The sequence below is a fragment of the Pteropus alecto genome, unplaced genomic scaffold (assembly GCF_000325575.1).
Source record: "Pteropus alecto unplaced genomic scaffold, ASM32557v1 scaffold76, whole genome shotgun sequence".
In the NCBI taxonomy this organism is placed as follows: Eukaryota; Metazoa; Chordata; class Mammalia; order Chiroptera; family Pteropodidae; genus Pteropus; species Pteropus alecto.
Window position 1 is genome coordinate 31,882,183 of NW_006443138.1, and position 20,223 is coordinate 31,902,405.

The 20,223-nt window shown below is 40.4% G+C and overlaps 2 pseudogenes; one reads left to right on the forward strand and one right to left on the reverse strand.

The window, feature by feature from the left end:
* Positions 1-1,705: 1,705 nt before the first annotated feature.
* LOC112472390 lies at positions 1,706-1,824 on the reverse strand (annotated as a pseudogene).
* Positions 1,825-19,723: 17,899 nt separating this feature from the next.
* Positions 19,724-19,842, forward strand: LOC112472406 (annotated as a pseudogene).
* Positions 19,843-20,223: the final 381 nt, after the last annotated feature.

Below are 20,223 nucleotides of genomic sequence, written 5' to 3' on the forward strand. Positions count from 1 at the left end.
TGTACCAATCTGCAATTTCACCAACAGTGCCTGAGGGTTTCCTTTTTCCACATCCTCGCCAGAACTTTTTAATTTATTGATGATAGCCATTCTGACAGGTGTGAGGTTTTATCTCATCGTGGTTTTAATTTGCATTTCTCTGATGACTTGTGACTTTGAGCATCTTTTCATATGTCTGTTGGCCATCAGAATGTCCTCTTGGGAAAAATACCTGTTCAGGTCCTCTGTCCATGTTTTAATTAGATTGTTTTGTTTTTCATGTTGAGTTGTATGAATTCTTTATAAATTTTGGATATTAACCCCTTATAAGATGTATCATTGGCAAATATCTTCTCTTATTTGGTAAGTTGTCTTTGTTTTGTTGATGGTTTCCTTTGCTGTGCAAAAACATTTAATTTGTTTATTTTTTATTTTGTTTCCCATGCCTGAGGAGATATATCAGAAAAAATACTGCTAAGAGCGATGTCAGAGAGTTTTCTGCCTATTTTTTTCTAGGAGTTTTATGGTTTCGGGTCTTATACTTAAAAGTCTTTAATTCATTTTGAGTTTATTCTTGTATATGGTAAGAAGGTGGTCCAGTTTAATTTTTGCATGTATCTGTCCAGTTTTCCAACACCATTTATTGAATAGACTATCTTTACCCCATTTTATATTCTTGCCTCCTTTTTCATAGATTAAATGACCATATAGGCGCTGGATTCACTTCTGGGCTCTCTGTTCTGTTCCATTGAACTATGTGTGTCTGTGTTTATGCCAGTACCATGCCGTTTGATTGCTATAGCCTTGCAGTATAGTTTGATAGGCAGTGTGATGCCTCCAACTTTGTTCTTCTTGCTTTTACATTTTAACGATGTTAATTCTTCCTCTCCCTGAGCAAGGCATGTGTTTCTATTTATTTATCTTTTTCCATTTATTTGTATCTTTTTCAATTTCTTTCTCAATGACTTATAATTTTCCAAGTATGAGTCTTTTACTTCCTTGGTTAAATTTATTCATAGGTATTTTTTGATGCAATCGTAAATGGGATTATTTTCTTAATTCTCTTTCTGATAGTTCATTATTGTTGTATAGAAGTGCAACTGACTTCTGAATATTAATTTTGTATTCTGCTACTTTACTGGATTCATTTATCAGTTCTAACAGTTTTTTGGTGGAATCTTTAGGTTTCTCCATATACAGCATCATGTCATCTGCAAATAATGACAGTTTTACTTTTTCCTTTCCAGTTTGGATGACTTTTATTTCTTTTTCTTCTCTGATTGCTTTGGCTAGGACTTCCAGTACTGTGTTGAATAAAAGTGATGAAAATGGACATTTTTGTCTTGTTCATGATCATAAGAAAAATGCTTTTAGCTTTTTCCCGTTGAGTATGATGTTAGCTGTGGGTTTGTCATATATGGTTTTGATTATGTTGTGGTATGTTTCCTCTATTTCCACTTTGCTGAGAGTTTTTATCATAAATAGATGCTGGATTTGTCAAACTTATTTTTGCATCTACCGATATAATCATACGATTTTCATCCTTCAATTTGTTAATGTGGTGTGTCACATTAGTTGATTTGTGGATATTGAACCAATCTTGCATCCCAGGAATAAATCCAACTTGATCATGATGTATGATCTTTTCAATGTATTTATGAATTTGGTTTGCTAATATTTTGTAGAGAATTTTTGTATTTATGTCTACATTTTTTCTTTTTTTAAATGCCTACAGTACCTGGTATTCCAAGGTGGTATTCCATCTAAGTACTAACCAGGTCCAACCCTGCTTAGCTTCCAAGATCAGACAAGATGGGGCACGTTCAGAGTGGCATGGCTGTAGACGAGAATTTTTGTATTTATGTTTGTTAGGGATATCAGCCTATAATTTTTCTTTTTTGTATTGTCTTTGTCTGGTTTTTGAATCAGGGTATTGGTGGCCTCATAGAATGAGCTTGGGAGACTTCTTTCCTCTTTAATTTTTTGGAATAGTTTGAGAATAGGTATTAATCCTTCTAAAAGATTGTTTGGTAAAATTCACCTGTGAAGCCACCCAGTACAGGACTTTTGTTTTTTGGGAGTTTTTTGATTACTGATTAAATTTTATTAGTAGTGATTAGTCAGTTCAGATTTTGTTTATTCTTGACCCCGTTCTGGAAGATTGTATGTTTCTAGGAATGTATCCATTTCTTTCAAAACAACTTACATTTTTCTTCCCCAAAACATAATATATAAAAGAGCCCGTCAGCTTAGGACAGCAGATGTGTTGCCTTTTCCATCCAGCCCTGTGGCCGGTGGTTTAGACTGCATGTCCCAGGACCTGTCCTTTTCTGGCTAGCATTTGGCTCAATAAACACCCCCTCCTTTTTTTTTTTTTCAGAAAAACTTTCTGATGTAAAAGGTTTTGTTTAACAGAGGTAACTTTGTTATTTTGACTTTACATATCCCAGTGATAACTGCAATCATTTAATGTTTCTTTAAGTAGGCCTGTATCATAATGGTTAATAGTTTGGACTCAGTTACTGACTAGTTGTGTGATCTTGAGCAAACATTTTTATTTCTCTCTGGTTCCGTTTCCTAGTCTGTAAAATGGGGACAGTAGAGTTACTTTTGTCATAGAGTTGTCACAGATGTGATTATTCAGAGCAAGAGTGAATCTAGATTTTTATAATAGACATAGAAAGGAAGACTTATTATTTTTTCAGTGATTATCCCCATGATAAAACATTCTCTATAGTTGAAATGATAATATCAAAAGCTCTTCCTAAGACAGAAGTAAATTTGATTATGCATTCTCCTGCTTTAAACATAATGGCTCTTATCTTTGATAACAGTGGCATTTAAAATCAGTAGTTTAATCTTAAAAATGGTTTATTCAGCATAGATTATTGAGATAATTAAGTAGTCATTTAGGAAAAAAGAAGTTTGAGCCATACATCACACCTTACAATAGGATAAATTCCAAATGCATCAAATGTTTAAACATAAAATATTAAACCATAAAAGTATTAGAAGAAATTCTGGGAAAATTTCTTTATGATTTTGGTCTGCTACAGTCCTTTCTAACTATGGAATGACAAATCGGAAGCCCAAAAGAAATATCAATGAATTTTAATGCATAAAAATATTCCAGCCTCACAAAAGTCATCATAAACATAGTCAGAAATGTCAATGTAAGAAACATCCAAACCTGTAGAGAATTTTTATGAATTTATTTGAGCCAAACTGACAACAGTTGCCTAAAGCAAAATCTCATCGGATGGAGAAAATGCTCTGAAGAATGGCAGTTTTGCAGCTTATTTTACACATTAGAATAAAAGGAGGAAAGGTAAGGAGGGTTACGTGAAATCCATTGGTAGTAGATAAAGGGGGTGGGAGTTAGCAAAGAAAGGGGGAATCTCTGGGATTGGATAAAAAGTAAATGGAGAGACATATACTTCTTTTAGATTGGTGTACAGGATAGTAAACATTTATAGCACATAGAGATGGTATGCAGGCAACAAGATAACAATAAGGGCCTCTGTGCTCTCCTGCTCTGGTGCTGGTGGTTCTGCTTTGAGGGGTCTGGAAAAGAAGATTACTCTGACAATAGGCTCATTTGAGGTAAAGATTGACCTTTGTCAAAGACCTACTTTTAGTTAGGAATTTTTATGTTCAGACCATCATATGTTTTTACATTTGGTTTCTGAGTGTATAGCGCCTGCCATGCTGGCCTCCCCTGTCAGCATGATGACCCTTTTTTGTCCACAGAAAATTAATGACAAACTTGAAAAAAACTTTAAGATTAAATAAAAGGCTAATTTTCTGAGATGTAAAAAGCTCCTACAAATCAATAAAGGCCAAAAACTCAAAATAAAAATGTATAAAGATGCTCTATCTCATATGTAATTAAAAAAAATGACAATTAGAGTTATACTGAGATAGCCATTTTTACTTATGTTAGCAAAGACCAAAAATTTTCATATAGGGCAGGAAGGTGTATAAATTCATACAACCTCTGCGGAGAGCACTTTATTAAAATTAAAAATGCATGTAATCTTTGAACCAGAAATTTCATTTCTAGGCATTTATTTATCTTGGGTACTTACAGAACTCCAAATGACTATTTCACCAGGTTATTCACTGTAGCATTGTCTGTAGTAACAGAGGACTGGAAATACTTTAAATGTTCTTGGCAGGGTCTGGTTATATAAATGCTATCTGGAATATTATGCAGCTGTAAAACAGGAATGAGAATACCTCTATACACTGGTGTGGACAAATCTCCAAATCACATTTTAAAATAAAAATAAAAGTATGTTAACTTACATTGAAAATATTTTTATATGAATATATAAATGTTTTCCCTTGGTTATGCATAAAATATCTTTGGTAAAAGCACAAGGAACTTGACAGAGGACTGAACATCTTGGGGCCCTGTTCTCTACAGCCCTGTGCAGGGTGCCCCAGTCATCCTACCTTCCTTTCATTTCCTCAAACTTTTTACGCTTGGGCATTTGTGTTTGTCGTCTTATCTCCCTAGAGCCTGTCTGTCTCTGGCCCTTGGGTGCTTCTAGGTCTCTGCTGGCACTGCTGTGGTGTCCTGGAAACCCACATCTAGCACTGTCCCACCCTACTGTTTTAGTGAGGGCTGGCCTCAACCTGGCCACATCCTTGGTTGACCAGAAGTGCCATGGAATAACCCCCCCACCTCTGCCCAAGGGCCTTCGTTCAGAGAATAAGGTGGTGTATAAATACCTAGTTGTTGCCCCTCATGCGGGATAGCTCTGAGGTGTATATTTCAGGGGGTTTCAGAGTTTTCCCAGGAGGACTGAGCTTTAGTTGTCTGCAGTGGGAGGTGGCATGCTATCATGCCCTTGACCAGCTGCCTCCCCTTTCCTGTCTCACTGAACCTCCAAAATTTGCAACTAATGCTCAAACACTTGTGTAGTAGTCATCTTCAGCTGCTCTCCTTGCTGCTGCCTTGCTTCCTTGAAGTCTGTTTTCACACAAAGAGACTGATCCCTTTGTGACTGAAGTCAGTTTATGAAGCTTGTCTGCTCAGAACCCTCCTGTGTTTCCTTTTTCACTCAGAATAAATGCCAAGGTGCTGGTCATAGTCTTCATACACAGAAGGGCCTATGTCCCTTCTCTAACCTCATCCCTGTGATGCTCTTGCTCCCTGACATCACCCACTTTTGGGAGACAGTTCTGGCTCTTATGTTTCTGCATGTCTCGGCAGAGGGCACTGACTAGCTTTGCAAAGACGATTGAACAGCAAATGGAAGACAGACAGTGTCCAAGATGGCAAAGTCTTCTCTTCTGCAGAGTAGCCCTGCTGTTCTGTGAAAAGGCCATATATGTAAATGGCCCCCAAATTCCCAAGGAGCTGAGGGACCAAAGAACAAAGCACACAAGTCCAACTTATTGGTTAATGAATTTAATAGGGAACTTAAAGAAATGGATCCTGGGCAGCAGCAGAACATTCAGATCTCTGCATCTTTCATCTCCTAGACCACAAGCTGAACGGAATATGTGGCTGCTCAGGGGAACAAAGGGAGAAGATACCGGGAGGCCCTGGTGCCAGGGTGACCTAAGAGATAGATAACATTGAAGGTACCTCACCCTGGAGGAAGGATTAATGGGAATTCTGTGATTAGCCTAGAGCCTCAGTATACATTCCAGAGTCCACCTGGGGGAAAGGAAAGGGGTCAGGTGTCCAGGTTAAGATGTTAAGATGGAAGATTAGCTTCGAAATGGAGTCAGCTCTATCTGCATGCATGCATTCAGGGTGACATGCCTAGAGACCCTTTCCTTTCTATCCCAGAGATGCTTACATCACAGGACAATGAATAATTTCTCTCTGGAGGAAAGGAGATGTAGATCATCAGCAACCCTGATAAAAATATCAAAGCCTCCTAATTTAAGGGTTCCTCTACTGTGATGCAAATGCACTACATGCACAGATGACAGTCACTTCCTCTCTTGGGGAGTAGGGGCACGGGAAGGCACTATTTTGGCTGCTGTTTTCAATATAAGTGATGAATTATTTCTCTGATTCAGAGATCTAGTAAGATATATACATATACATGAAACTGAGGCAGGCTAACCTGTTAGCTTTCAAGGAAGGTCACACCTCAGGGACTTTATACCCACTAGCCACTTGTTTCTGACTTTATACCCACTAGCTTCCTTCCTTGTCTAATCACAGGCCTCCTCCTGCCTCAGGTATTTGTACTGGCTATTCTCTTTCTGAAGCTTTTCTCCCAGATTCCACTCCTAAAGTATTAGATATTGTACCTTTTAATGTTGTTTACTACTTGTTTCTCCTGACCAGAATGTAAGCTCCATGAGGGCAGGAATTTTTGTTAACAGCTACATTCCCATCACCTATAACAGTGTCTGGCATTTAGTAGATGTGCAGGTTAATTTATCTCACACTATTTATTCCTAGGCTTCCCAATTTATAGTAAAATATGATACCTTGTCTTTCATGTGCCCTTAACCTTTCCATACTAGTTCTTTGCTCATGTTAATCATTGCCTCAGGATGGCACAGCAGCTGTCTTCTTCTTAAGAAGACACTTAATGTTGAGAGAGCAGTTCTCTGTGGGTCTCTTCCTTTCCTACACATCTTTGCTGGATGTAATGAATTGAATATTGGCCTCCCAAAAGATATGTCTAAATCTAACTCTGGGAACATGTGAAGAAAACCTAATTTGGAAAAACGGTCTTCACTGATGTAATTAATTTAAGTGCCTTGAGATCATCCTGGATTTAAGATGGGCAAAATTCCAATAATTTATGTCCTTAAATGAGAAAGGAGAGGGAGATTTGACACACAGAGAGAGAGGGAAAGACTATTGAAGATGGAGGCAGAGGTTGGATTGATGCATGTGTAAGCCAAGGAGTGCCAGAGATTGCCAGCAAACCACCAGAAGCTAGCAGAAAGCCCTGGAACAGGTTGTCTCTCATAGTCTCCAGAGGGAACCAACCCTATTGACACCTCAATTTAAGACCTCTAGACCTAAGAACTGTTGTTTTAAACTATCTAGTTTATAGTCATTTGTTATGGCAGCCACAGGAAACTCATATATTGGGTATGCCCAGAATGCAAGGCCTGACCACTCTTTACTTGGGCCATTCACAACATCTTTTGACTTTGCTTCTCTACTATATATGGTATTTGTTTTAGACTGTGAAGTCTGTGAAAGAAAACTAGGCCCTGTCTGTGGCTAGGTTTGTTATTTTTAATCCCAGTGGAACAGAACTATTTCACACAGTGATGAAAAGCTCTGTTTCAGTTTCTTAATTCTTAGTTCAGTGTTCTTTTCACCTACCCCCATGCATATATATCTCATTATCTTCAGAAACAAAACATGGTATTAAAAGATACTGCCAGATGTCAGGCAGTGTGTATCTGATCTCATTCAGCAGAAGGAAAGAGGGTGAAGAATGCCCATTTAGCCCTTGGATTCTCAGCGGACTTCTCGAATGGTAATACATACAGGAGTCCCTGAGGTCTGGGGCTGCCTTTCATAATTGGGCCAGGCTGGCCCCCTTTCCTGCCTAATTCGTTTAACTTATCATGGACAGCTGATTCCCCCATAGGTTTAGCAGAGTTCTAGGTCAGTAAATATTTAGTGAATTTAATAAGAAAGGAAAACTGTTAGTGAGAAAGAGCTCTAAGGTGTAGCCATGCCTAAAAGCCTATGGTCCCATCCTCTTTTATGAGACACCGAGTTGCTTTTCAGAGACAACAGTCCAAAACTGCAAGTCATGTACCTGAAGCATGCACTGAGGAGAGAACTTTGACCTCCAGCTGCACCCAGAACCAAAGTCTTGCCCCTTCCCTCCAAAGGAACCAAAGGATTGAATTAGAACTGGAAATTGAACACCAGAACCGTTTCAGAAGCAGAGAGTCTATTGTCTGGGAAGATCCTGTGTTGATGCCCCCTTATCATAAATGGCCAAGCTTTAAGTTCCTCCAATTGAAACTTGTCCCACCAGTACTTCCGCATACCTATTCCCCCTATATCCCTTAAAATCTGGCTCCGAACCCTGGATATGGGAGTTCAGGCTTCTGAGCTTTAGCTTCCCTTTCTGGGTGGTGCCATTCATTATAAAATAGCCAATCTTTCTCCACTGCAATTCTCGGTGTTAAGTGTTTGGCTCTGCTAATGCTGGGTGGACCAACTCTTTCTGTTCTGTGACACTTTCTCCACCCTGACCACCTTCAAACAGGTCAAGGGCCCCTTGAGAGTGTGGGATCAGCGGCTCTACCAGGAAATATGTAAAATTCGCATTTGTACAGTGGATGCTTTGAAATCAACATCAAAAATACCAACAATGTGATATATTGTGATTTACAATATATGTTTTGGGCTTTGTCTACAATTTCTGGCTCCCAGATCCCAAAATCCTTGGCCTATCCTAAGCAATTAAAGCAACAAGAGCATCTTTTGTTATTATATTTGGCCTTTGACCTCAATTCCTGAATCACTTCAGAGTCATAAAGATGACATGGGTCTCGTGTTATTCATAACAAACCTCTTTCTACACCTGAATTTATATTAATGAGATGACTTTTGGAAAGCACCTAGTTATCAGGGTTGATGCCTGGTTGCTAGGGAAACCAACCATGTGATTAGAGGGTTGGAACACTCAACCCCTTTATTCCCCCTCCCCTCCTATCTGGGGGGCATGAGGCATAGAGTTCAATGATCAATGGCCAATGATTTAATAAATCATACCTAGCAATGAAGCCTCCATGAAACCCCCTGAACTACCTCGTTTGGAGAGCTTCCAGGCTGGTGATTCAGAAGCATCCATGTGCTGGGAGGATGTTACACACCAAACTTTACATGGACAGAAGCTCTTGTATTTGGGAGATTTACAGATCTCATCCTAAATAGTTCTTCATTTGGTTATTCATTTGTATCTTTTAACATTCTTTGCAATAAACTGATAATATGGTAAGTAAACTGGTTTCGTGAGTTCTGTGAGCCACTCTAGCAAATTAATCAAACCCAAGGAGGAGGTTGTAGGAACCTCTGATTTACAGTCAGCTGATCAGAAACACAGGTGATAACCTAGACTTGCAATTGGGATCTGCAGTGGAGGCAGTGTTGTGGGACTGAGCCCTTCACCTGTGAGATCTGACACTATTTCTGGGTAGATGTCAGAATTAAGTTAAATTTGTGGGATGCCAGGTCAGTGTCCACTGAGAACTGGAGAATTGCTTGGTGGTGTTGGAAAAAATGCATTGGAAATAATTACTCTGAATATTTTAGTGGGCTTCTTATTTCTCACTTTGGGTTTGTTCTGTGGGGAGCGGAAAATCTCCTCTATCAGGGCATCCAGCCTAGAAGAGAAGACTCAGCTGTATTTCTATTTCCCCCAAATATGACAGATGTATTTAGACTTCAGCAAAGGGAAACCAACATGGGTGATTTGCTGGGGAAACCTCTAGAGTGCCCAGGAAAGAGGGAGGAGGTTGAGGAGAAGGACAAGGAAGCACTTTCCTATCTGATATGAAAAGGATGATAAACAGTGCAGGGGAGCATGGATGTGTGTGGCTTGGTCCATAAGAAGTGAAGAAAGAGGGGCAGATCAAGAAAAGCCTCTTGGAGAATATGACACCTGGGCTGAGCCACACTTATTGAGTTCAGTTACTTGTGGAATAAGTTAACTAACAGTGAAAGTTAACCATATATATATTCCTTGTGAGGCCATTGATATATTGGCAGTGGAAGAATATATTGGGGTAACTGTGTTCAAGAATTATTTGGTAATGCCTACCCTTTAACAAGTCAGTTTACTAGGAATCTACCCTCTGGATGTATTCTCAAAAGTTCACTAAAAAATGGTTTTCTCTGGAGCTGGAGGGTGGTCTGACCGTGAAGGGGTCACCCTCTGGCATAATGCTGTGTAATTGTTAAAAGCAGCCAAGTAAAATACTCCCCAGAAGAATCGTGAGAATGTAGACTTGTTCTGTGCAATCTGGTGGCTCAGTGGGGAGAATCAAGTGTATTCACTGAATTAACCATTGCCTTGTGGCCCCTTTCCTCCCATTTCTGAGAAGCTAAAACCTAAAGGGGCTCCTGTGCAGGGTTCTCTTGTGACTGTGCCCTACTTTAGTGGACAAAGTTGTGAGCATAGAAAGGACACCAAATGGATGTCTGCTGTGGTGAGGACTTCCAATACTATGTTGAATATAAGTGGTGATAGTGGGCATCCTTGTTGTGTTCCTGATCTTATGATATTAGCTGTAGGTTTGTCATATATGGCCTTTATTATGTCGAGATATGTTTTTTCTATATCCCTTTGTTGAGAGTTTTTATTATAAAAGGATGTTGAATTTCGTCAGATGCTTTTTCTACATTTATTAAGATGACCATATAGTTTTTATCCTTTATTTTGTTAATATGCTATATTGCATTGATTGACTTATGGATGTCGAACCATTTTTGCATCCTTGGGATGAATCCCACTTGATCATGGCATATAATCTTTTAAATGTATTGTTGAATTTGGCTTTCTAATATTTTGTTGGGTATTTTTGCATTTATATTCATGAGGGATATTGACCTGTAATTTTCTTTTTTTGTAATATCTTTATCTGGTTTGGATATTAGGGTAATGTTGGCTAAAAAATACATTTAAAAATATGTCATTGATTGTTCTTATGTAAGAGGTTTTCTTTTCTTTACTGTTTTACATCTCACAAGTAATATATTCTTTTCCTACAACATTCAAATAGTATAAAGGATATAAAGTGAAGAACTGTAGATGTTTCCCTGTGTTAATACAAATGGACTCAACTGTGCTCACATTGCATGCCAGCTGTGTACCCTGGGCCTTCACCTCAGTGGATGTCCAGGCTGTGCAAGCAGCCCCATTGTCTCCCATCCATAGCAGTGCTCCAATGTACCTGTATTATAATATATTTGACCAGGTCTCGTATGGGTGGAGATTTAGAATCGTTCCAATTTTTGCTATTAAAAATTATGCTGATGTGAATACAGTGTTCATTTATCTTTGTGTATACTTTTGTAAGTGAGTCTGCAAGATCTGGTCTTAAAAGTATAACCGCCAGGTCAGGAAGCATACACATTTTAAGTTTTGGCAGTGATTGCCAAATTATCCTTCCCTAAAAACTTGTCTATTGATATGTCTGCAATGATGGAATGAAAATGGCTGTTTCCCTGGACAGCACCTTTAGAGAATGTTATCAAACTTTTCAGACCTTGCTTATTAGATAGGTATCTTTTTTTTTTTTTGCTTGAATTTACAAATTTTCGATTATCAGCAAAGTTGGGCATTTATCATATGCTTATGGTCAGTGTATTACTTTTTCTCTGAGATAACATTCATATCCTTTGTCATTTTTTCCACTGGGGTTTTCATCCCTTTCTTGGAAAAGTTTCTTTGGATATTAAGAACACAGGTGACCATCATTTTTATGGGCTAAGAGGCCTCAAACTTAGTAGGCGTGGACAGTTAAGAAGTGATGAAAATTTATATGCTTTCACCCATCTATCCCACTTACATGAATATGCTGTCCCAAAATAACTAAAAGTTCAAAAGAAGACAAGAACTATGTGTCCAAAAGTATTCATTTAAAAAAAAATGGAAACAACCAACTCTTGAAAATGAAAACTATATGTAACATGGAAAATGCTTTTGATATAATATTGAATTAAATAAGCCGAATGCAAACTATCTGCATGCAAATAGCTTCATGCAAATGTCCTCTTCCTGGAAGGGACTATGGAAAAATGAGAATGGTGTTGTGTAAGAGAGGGAAAATGCAGGAGACTCTTCTAATGAACATTAAATTATCAGTGTAGAGAGCTGGAGAGGGGTGGAAGCAGAGGTGCATGTGTCCTCAGTGTGGAGGTGCTTGCTGTATGTTGTCTGATGTGCTGGCTTGTGCCAATGCTGCGAAGGACCTCCCTCCACGTAGCCGCAGTTCCCAGCATCAATCACTGGTGCACAACTTCATATTTGTCATGGTTATCTAGGTTTTTATTCTATTTTTCTTCATATTTTTCTCTGAATTGACATGTTATGGCTTTCCTTTCTATTTAATCAAAGACTGGTGGATAAACAAGTACAGAACAATTACTTCAGATCATTTTTCATATTGTATACACACAGATGTATGAATGTAATCTGAAAGAAACTGGCAGTCAGCAATGTAATGCACACAACTTCTCCTTCCCTTGGTCAAAAAATTTAAAAACACACAAACTTAGAATCTCATCAGCACATACTTGCCTGTGACAAATGAATTGACTTTAAATGTAATCAATCACTCTTTTGACTTGATTGCATCCTAAATAATAGCAATATTTTGCTAGTTATAGTTTCTTAGTGCATATTAAAATTATTAAAACTATTAAAATAAAAAAAACTTTTCATCAGAGTCCCTATAATCAAATTGTCACTCCCAAGAGCACAATACACCATAGGCCAGGAAACACAAGAGACTAGAGGAACTATGTTTTTGTTTGAAACATTTGTTCTGTTTAATAAACTAAGTCTAGACAAGACTCCAGTCAGCAGAGTACTTTGGGACAGCCTCTTTGGGATTTGCCTCTGAGCCCCATGCTAGCCAGAAACCCAGGATTAGAGTCTACCGGCTAGTAAGCATTATTCACAAAGGTGAAAGGGATTGTTTCCTTAAAAAGTATCTTACCCCAATCAAGTCATGGGTAAGATTAATATTCTTAGTAGTCAACATCCTGGATCAAAACACGAGCTCTGGGAGAACTCTTGGAAGTAAAAAGTACAGATGCTGGGTGACAATTACAACATCCAGATTTGCCTGCATTTATCCCAGCCTCCAGAGCATATCTGTTTTATACCTGAGAAAAATTAAGAAGTAATTGCTACTAAAATGGGAATACTCATCACTGTCTTACCTTTCTACATTATCTGGTTCCACTATTTTCCTCTAGAAAGTTGGTAGACCCAGGAAAAGCTGGAGACATAGTCATTCTAAAGCACATGATTAGATGGTTCTGCTTTAATCAAATGTTATTCAGTAAATTTTACTTATTACCCTTTTTCTTTTTTTTTTGCATTGACACACTATTTCATTGCCAACCTTTTTTCAGTGATATTAAAAATACGATGAGGAGGAGGCTGATTTGTAGGAGTGATGAGCACAAGCTCAAAACTTTCTGTCCACAACAGTTGCTGCAGCTGGTTCCATGAAAAAGTAGAGGGAATCTATGGGGATCACACAGTGGGCACCTCATACACTGGTTTGACTGTGCAAAGCAGGCAAGGCTTTACCTTATTGTTACATGGAAGTGGATTTTATCCCACCTCCTTTCGTGACTGGTTAATGCTGAAAAACCTTCACTACCAGAAACTACTCATGTTGAGCTTAGGACAATATCTTCATATCTATTCTTATTTTCCATCTTAGCTCAAGTTTGAGTATCCAGTGTGGCATTCCTCAAATTCACATGAGGGCATAACATCTGGATTCTCACGCCTGCTCCCTTGACCAGTTGGGCTGCCCAGGGAGCAAGTTCACTAGCTACCACCATGCTCCTCTTTAATCCTAGATCAATCAGCAGTGGGTCACAGTGCCTTCGTAGAACCCTAAATATTTTGTCTTCCAACAGAGAGCAATATAGCTTAGAAAGGGAGGCATGCAGTGGAAATATAGCAGGTAGACTGCCATGTTGATTCATGGGGCACTCAAAGTTAAAGGAGGACTCCCAGGCTTTCCCGTGCTACTAATGATCCACACCGGTCTCCACCTGTATTCTGCACTTCTTTCTCTCTAATTGTGTTTTACAGGAAAAGGAGCACATGACCATGGTAAAGAAAATGATACCTGGTAAAACTATAAAAATACTTTAAAACACACACACACACACACACACACACACACACACACACACACACACACACACACACACACACACAAGTGTTCTCAGTGCAATGAAGTCTCCCAAAGAAGTCTGAGATTCCAGACCCAGGCCCTGTCTCTAGCAAGCACTATTACATGTTTCTCTTCCCTCCTTCCAGAAATATTACAAGTAGTGTCTACAAAAAGTAACTGCCACCAATCTAATGACAACAGGAGTCTCCAAGCTGGGGTGCTATAAAAAGAGAGACTTTATTCAGGTGAACAGTTTGCAAAATGGGGAAATGCAACCTCCAGTGGAAACTGAAAGTGCATTCCCCTGAGACAAAAGGGAGGCCCACTTTTATAGTAAAAGTACCCACTCTTGTCTTCGATTGGTTCATTTTTATCCAAATGAGGAATCCACAGTTCGATTGGTCCAAATAGTACTGTCCTAATTGGAAGAAATCACGTACTTATTGGTTGTTATGGAGCCACTCTGGATGGTAAATATGCAAATAAGGATCTAGCTGCACGGCTCTGATTGAATGGGGCAATCTCAGCCAATTGGTTGTAATACAATTCCAGGAACTACTTTATAAAGTTCAAATCATCCTGCAAGAACTCAGCTCAGGAGGCTTGGCAGCCCCATCTGTGGCTTTCCTCTGAAATGCAATGTGTGTGAGAGGCCTCTGTAAACAAAGGCTGCTAGACTCTGTTGAAAACTCTGGGCCCGGTTTACTGTAAGGAGTTATTTTTGATATAGTCCTTCTCAGGGTCAACAGTGTGTGTGTGTGTGTGTGTGTGTGTGTGTGTGTGTGTGTGTGTGTGTGTGTGTGTGTGTGAGAGAGAGAGAGAGAGAGAGAGCGAAAAAGAGTGTATAACTCTTTCTTTTAAACAATTTGAGTATACTATGCTCATTGCCCACTTTGGTGCTCTCCAGGATGTCAGGTGTTCGTTGTATGCCTGAGGGATTTGCGTGGCAGAATTCCAGAGGTGGGTTATGAATCGTGGCTTCTAAGTGCTCAGAATGGCAGTTCTCTATTCAGGAGCAGATGGTCCTGGTGTCTGTCTTTCTTTTTTGATTGAGATATTAGGTAGATCAGGAGTATGCTGTAGACCAGTGTCTCATGTAGGATGTTGTGTTAATTTCTTGTTGCTGCTGTAACAAATTAAACTTAGTAACTAAAAACTACACAAATTATTTTATAGCCCTGTAGGTAAAAAATTGGACATTGATCTCACTGGGCTAAATCAAGGTGTTAATAGGGCTATATTCTGGAGGCTCTAGAAGAGAATCTATTTCCTTGCCTTTTCTAGCTTCTAGAGGCTGCCCAAATACCTTGCTCATGGCCCTGTCCTCCCTTTTCAAAGTCATCAGCATTGCATCTTCAAATCTCTTCTGACCTTGCTTTCATAGTCAGATCTCGTTCTGACCTTCTGATCTCACTTCCACATTTGAGGACCCTTGTGATTCCATTGAGCCCACCTGGATAATCCAGGATAATTTCCCTCTTTGCTATAAAACCCAACATATTCACAAGTTCCAGGGATTTGGATGGGGACATTTTAGGAGGGCCATTAATTTGCCTACCTCAGATGTCAATTGATATTACATAAAAAAATGAATGAGGTTTTTTGTTAAACAGTTTGTTTTTCAAGGAAACATAGAACCTTGATATGCTAAGGTATACTGTATCTTTCCAAAAGAGGGATATAGTTCAGAGTTCTCCAAAGTGATGTGACCATATAACTTCTTCCCAAAGATCTGCTCTCAGGACTAACTGTTGGAATACACTTTGTGTGCCCTGAGTTTTCAATAAGGCATTTGACAAAGTCCTTCATGTCAGCTTTGTGTGTGGGAGGGAGAAATGTGGTGGATGATCTTGCAATTAAATGGATTTCGAACTATTCGAGAGTCAGTTAGAGGAACAATGTCAACCTGGGAGCGGGGTCTGCAGTGGGAGTGCTATGGGTCTCTTTTTTTGTCTAATAGTTGAATGAGGATATCTCAGTCACTTAAATATTTTCATTGAGTACAAAGCCATGCATGGTGAATTGGTTGTGAATGCTCTGGATGACCTGGATCTTGACAAGCTTGCAAGATGCCAGGGATTGCTCCAGGACAGAAGCTTCATTGAAAATAATGCAACTCATATACCCGCCAAACCATTTCTCCCTACATGGTGTCTCGGCAAATAGTACTTCAAGAAGGTTTAACCTGAGCCTGGCTCTGTATAAGTGGGTTGATTCCACCTCTGAGGGCTCAAGCACTGCTGAAGATCCTAAATCTTTGATGCTTTTAAAGCTTTACTATTTAGGGGGTGAATGCCAGAAGTTGAGTCAAGGTCGTCTTTAGAATCTCCACTTATAACTAGGATTTTTCTGCAAGCCCCAAATTACAGTGATCCTCATTTCCTAACTCCAGTAGTGAACTACATAGTTTCAGACCAAGTGACACGTTTCTACAGACTAAGATAGTCTTTCCTCTGGGTCCCCGACCACCGGCCCTGCCCCTCAGGCTCTGGAGTGGGAGCACGCGCATTGCAGCAGCCTCCAGTGTTGACCTGCCGCTTATCACGCTTTGCCAACGCCCTCTTAGAAACTCTCGGTATCCCCATTTTCCAGTGCCCGCCGCATCCCCTCGTGCTGATAGACTTCATGTGCATCCCCGCTGCCGTGGAAGCACCCATACTTTCTGACCAGCCGCTATTGATCCACTAAATACATAAGCATTGCCCTATTGCCATACTTATACCCTGAAAGATTTCAGGTAATGGGAGAGTGGATATAAGGACAGCGGAGACAGCAATGCTGGTATCCGGAGGCCGGGGAGGTTGGCGGGGCTGGGGTCTGCGGAGGTACAGAGCCGAGGGAGGGCGGAGCCCGGGCCGGGCCTGCGTGAGTACTGTGCGGGCGGTGGCTGGGGCGGGGTCAGCTGGGGTACTGAGCTCCTGGAGAGGGTTCCGGCAGGGGCGGGGGGGAAGGGAAGGGGGTATGCGCGGGGGTGGGGCAGGGCTGGCTGGCTGGAGGCCTGAGGTGGGGAGTGGGGGACTGGAACAGGGCCGGCAGGCCGGGCTGAGCTTGTCATCTGCGTTCTCTTAGGGGCAGTGGTGCAGCTTTGTGGGGTAGCCTTGTTTCTATCTCCCTGCCCGCGACCGTCCCTGAACCTTGCTACCTTAGGGTACACAGTCCAGACCTGCCTGTAGCCCTCCCTGCGGCCCTGTCTTTCTGCACCCACAGGAACCCTTCTCCAGCTTCTCCGCCCACTTTCCTGGCAGGCTTTCATCAGTCTCCTCTTGATATTTCTCCTTTGTCAGCCCCTGAAAGTTTATTTAATATCCACTCCAGGGGCTTCCAAATGTCTTCTGTTCTCCACACTAAAGTTTTCGGATCCCCGTCCATTACACGCTCATACACACAGAGACACAAAGTAATTAAAAAGTTCTTCAGAACAATTCTTCCCCTTAATTGGAGAAGTGCTTTAATATTTTCTACTATTTTTCTTTTTTTTTTTTTTTTACACTGGTCACATCCCAGTAACTTGATGGGACAGTTCATTGACATGTTGCCAGCAGTCTGGGAAGCACACAAGCCCTAGGCTGCTCCAGTTGGCCAGCAGCTGTGAGCTGTCTGCACCAACTGATGTTCAGAAGAGAAATCCCATCCTGCAGTTCAAGAGCAGCCAGCCTTCTGTCAGTGCAGAGTCTGTCGCAGCCTCTTGCTCATGGAACACTCCAAGTGTATGTAAGTTATTCTGGGTTCTACTAGCTTCTCTGTGGTGTGGAGATTTCCTCGCCCATTTTTCAGATTAGGAAATTGAGTCTCAGGCATATAAAGTGCCTTACTCAAGATCTGCACTTACTTAGCCGCGAGTGAAGCCGGCCAGTGGCACAGGAATCCTCTACACCAAGCACCATATTGGGAGGGAGGGAGAGGTACGGGTAGGAGGGTAGGCTCCAGGGTAGCACTGTCCACTAGAAATAGAATTAGACTCGTATTTTTAGATTTTCTAGTATCTACATTAAAAAAGCAAAAAGACCTGAGATTGCTATTAATAATATGTTTTATGTAATCCAATGTGTGAAAAATATTGTTTAAACATGTAACCAGTGTAAACAATTATTAATTAGATACTTTATTTATTTTTTGTACTAAGTCTTTAAAATCCGGTGAGAATTTTACACTTACAGAACATTTTAATGCCCCAGGTGGGTGGTGGTTGCCACCCTGGACACTGCGCACTCTTTCTGGGGTGGCTCCTGACTGGGTGTTGTTGGGCACCTTATTAACATCTCAATGTCTCCGTTTTTCTTATATAGAAAACAGAGATAAAAATACCAATTTCATAAGGTTGCAGTGAAGATAAAATGCGAGAACCCATGCAAGGAAGTAAGGCCCATACATGGCCCACAGTAGCCTCACGATTTTTAAGACTGTTTGCTTGTTAGTTTCAGAAAGATTTGAGTCAGAGTGACTTAGGTTCATTTCCCATTCAGCTGCATACCAGTCACCTGTCCTTAGGCTGGTCACTTTCTCAAGCCTGATCCCCTCCCCCAAGCCTGATCCCCTTCCCTGCCTATCTACATAGCCTCTGACCTATGGGCAGTGAGCTGCTAGGCTCCTTCCCTCTTCTTCCACTCCCAGTCTCCTCCCTTACCCAGGTGCACCCTCCTTGACTGCCAAAGTCAAACTGGCCTTATACAATGTAACCAGTTTCTCAGGTTTGAAATGACATTTGGTCTGCACTACCTCACAAGAGTGCCTTCTGCTTGACGGGCCCCTCCAGACAGGGAGGGCAAACATTGTTTAACAATGGGGTGTCAGCCCTGGCTGTACATTAGAATGATCTAGAGAGGTTTTAAAAATACCCATGGGGGAAGGGCACCTCATACCAATTACTCAGGATTTCTGGAGGTGGGGCCAATGCCATACAGGTGATGCTAATGTGATCCAGGCTTGAGAAGCATAGCTTGGTGGCCAGGCTCAGAAAGGCATGCAATATAGTTTTACTTACAAATTGCTAGATGATGAAGAGAAAACATTTTAAAATCAGACATAAAATCCTCTCCAAATAGACATATTTAGTGGCTTTTCGAAATAAGGTCAGTGGCCTAAAATATGCTTTAAAACCAGAGACTAGTGTTTCCTTGGTTTCCCCAGCTTCATCTTATTTATAACTGATCATGGGATTATCTTCCCATCCAGCCCCCTTGCAGGCTTCCCACAATAGTGGGATTCTACTTTCCTTTTACAGGACAGTCAGGACCCGGTGTCCTCAGCCCTTTGAGGAAGACTACAGGGGCATCCAGAGAAAGACCCCTGCATTCAGCACAGCTTTCATTCTTCAGATCTTAAACAAATAGTCTGAGGTGACACATTTTATCGTTATTTCTTGTCTCAAATCTTTGAATCTTCTCTGGTGAGAAGCTGCCCAGGAAATGCCCATTTGTATCCTACTTTCCATCCATAAAATGTATATTTGATTCCATTTGTCACAGTCTGCAGAAAAATCAAGGCCTTGATTCTGCCCATTTGCATCTGGTCACTGGAAGAATCAGAAAAGGACCTTTACATGGCATTAATGCCACAAACTTGACTAATACACTTTAAAAAAATGTAGCCCTTTTAAGTTAAAAAAAAATTCAAGGAGTTACACTTAAGACCAAAAAAAAAAAAAAAAAAAATGAAGTGAGAAGAAAAGACCATTTTAAATATAGAGGGATCCTGTTCTTTTTAGCAAGTCTTTCCTTCTGATTGAAATCACAAGCAATGTATGAATACTAACCCCATCTGGCTCTGTTTAGCTTAGAAAAATAGGAAGGTAGCAAAGGTCAGACTGCCTTTTGGCACCTAGAGAAGTTTAGATCTAGAAGTGAATTTAAAACCAAATGAGGTCTATGGCCATGCCACCCTAAACACACCTGATCTCGTCTGATCTCGGAAGCTAACCAGGGTCAGGCCTGGTTAATACTCGGATGGGAGACTACCTAGGACTACCAGGTGCTGTAGGCTTAAAAAATAAAACAAAACAAAACAAAACCCAAATGAGAAGCGATGTGCCTCTTAGAATTCCACTATCTCAGGGGTGCCCATGAGAGACTTTGTCTCTCCATCTGTTTATTTCTAGCTTCCAAAGGTCTGATAGAGGTCTGACAATGTGGCCTCCCTTGAGAACACCAGGTGAGGACTAAGAGACCTGAAATCTCTATGACAGTGCTGGTAAATTGTGTTAGAATTTGCTCATTTTTAAAGGTTGAAAAAGTGAAGTCCAGCTAAATTTAGTAGCTTACCTAAAAGAAGACTAATTTTACATTAGTTTGATTTTATTACAAATCATTAAATTACACACATCCCCAATTACAAAGCGTTAAATGAAATCATTACATTGATTGT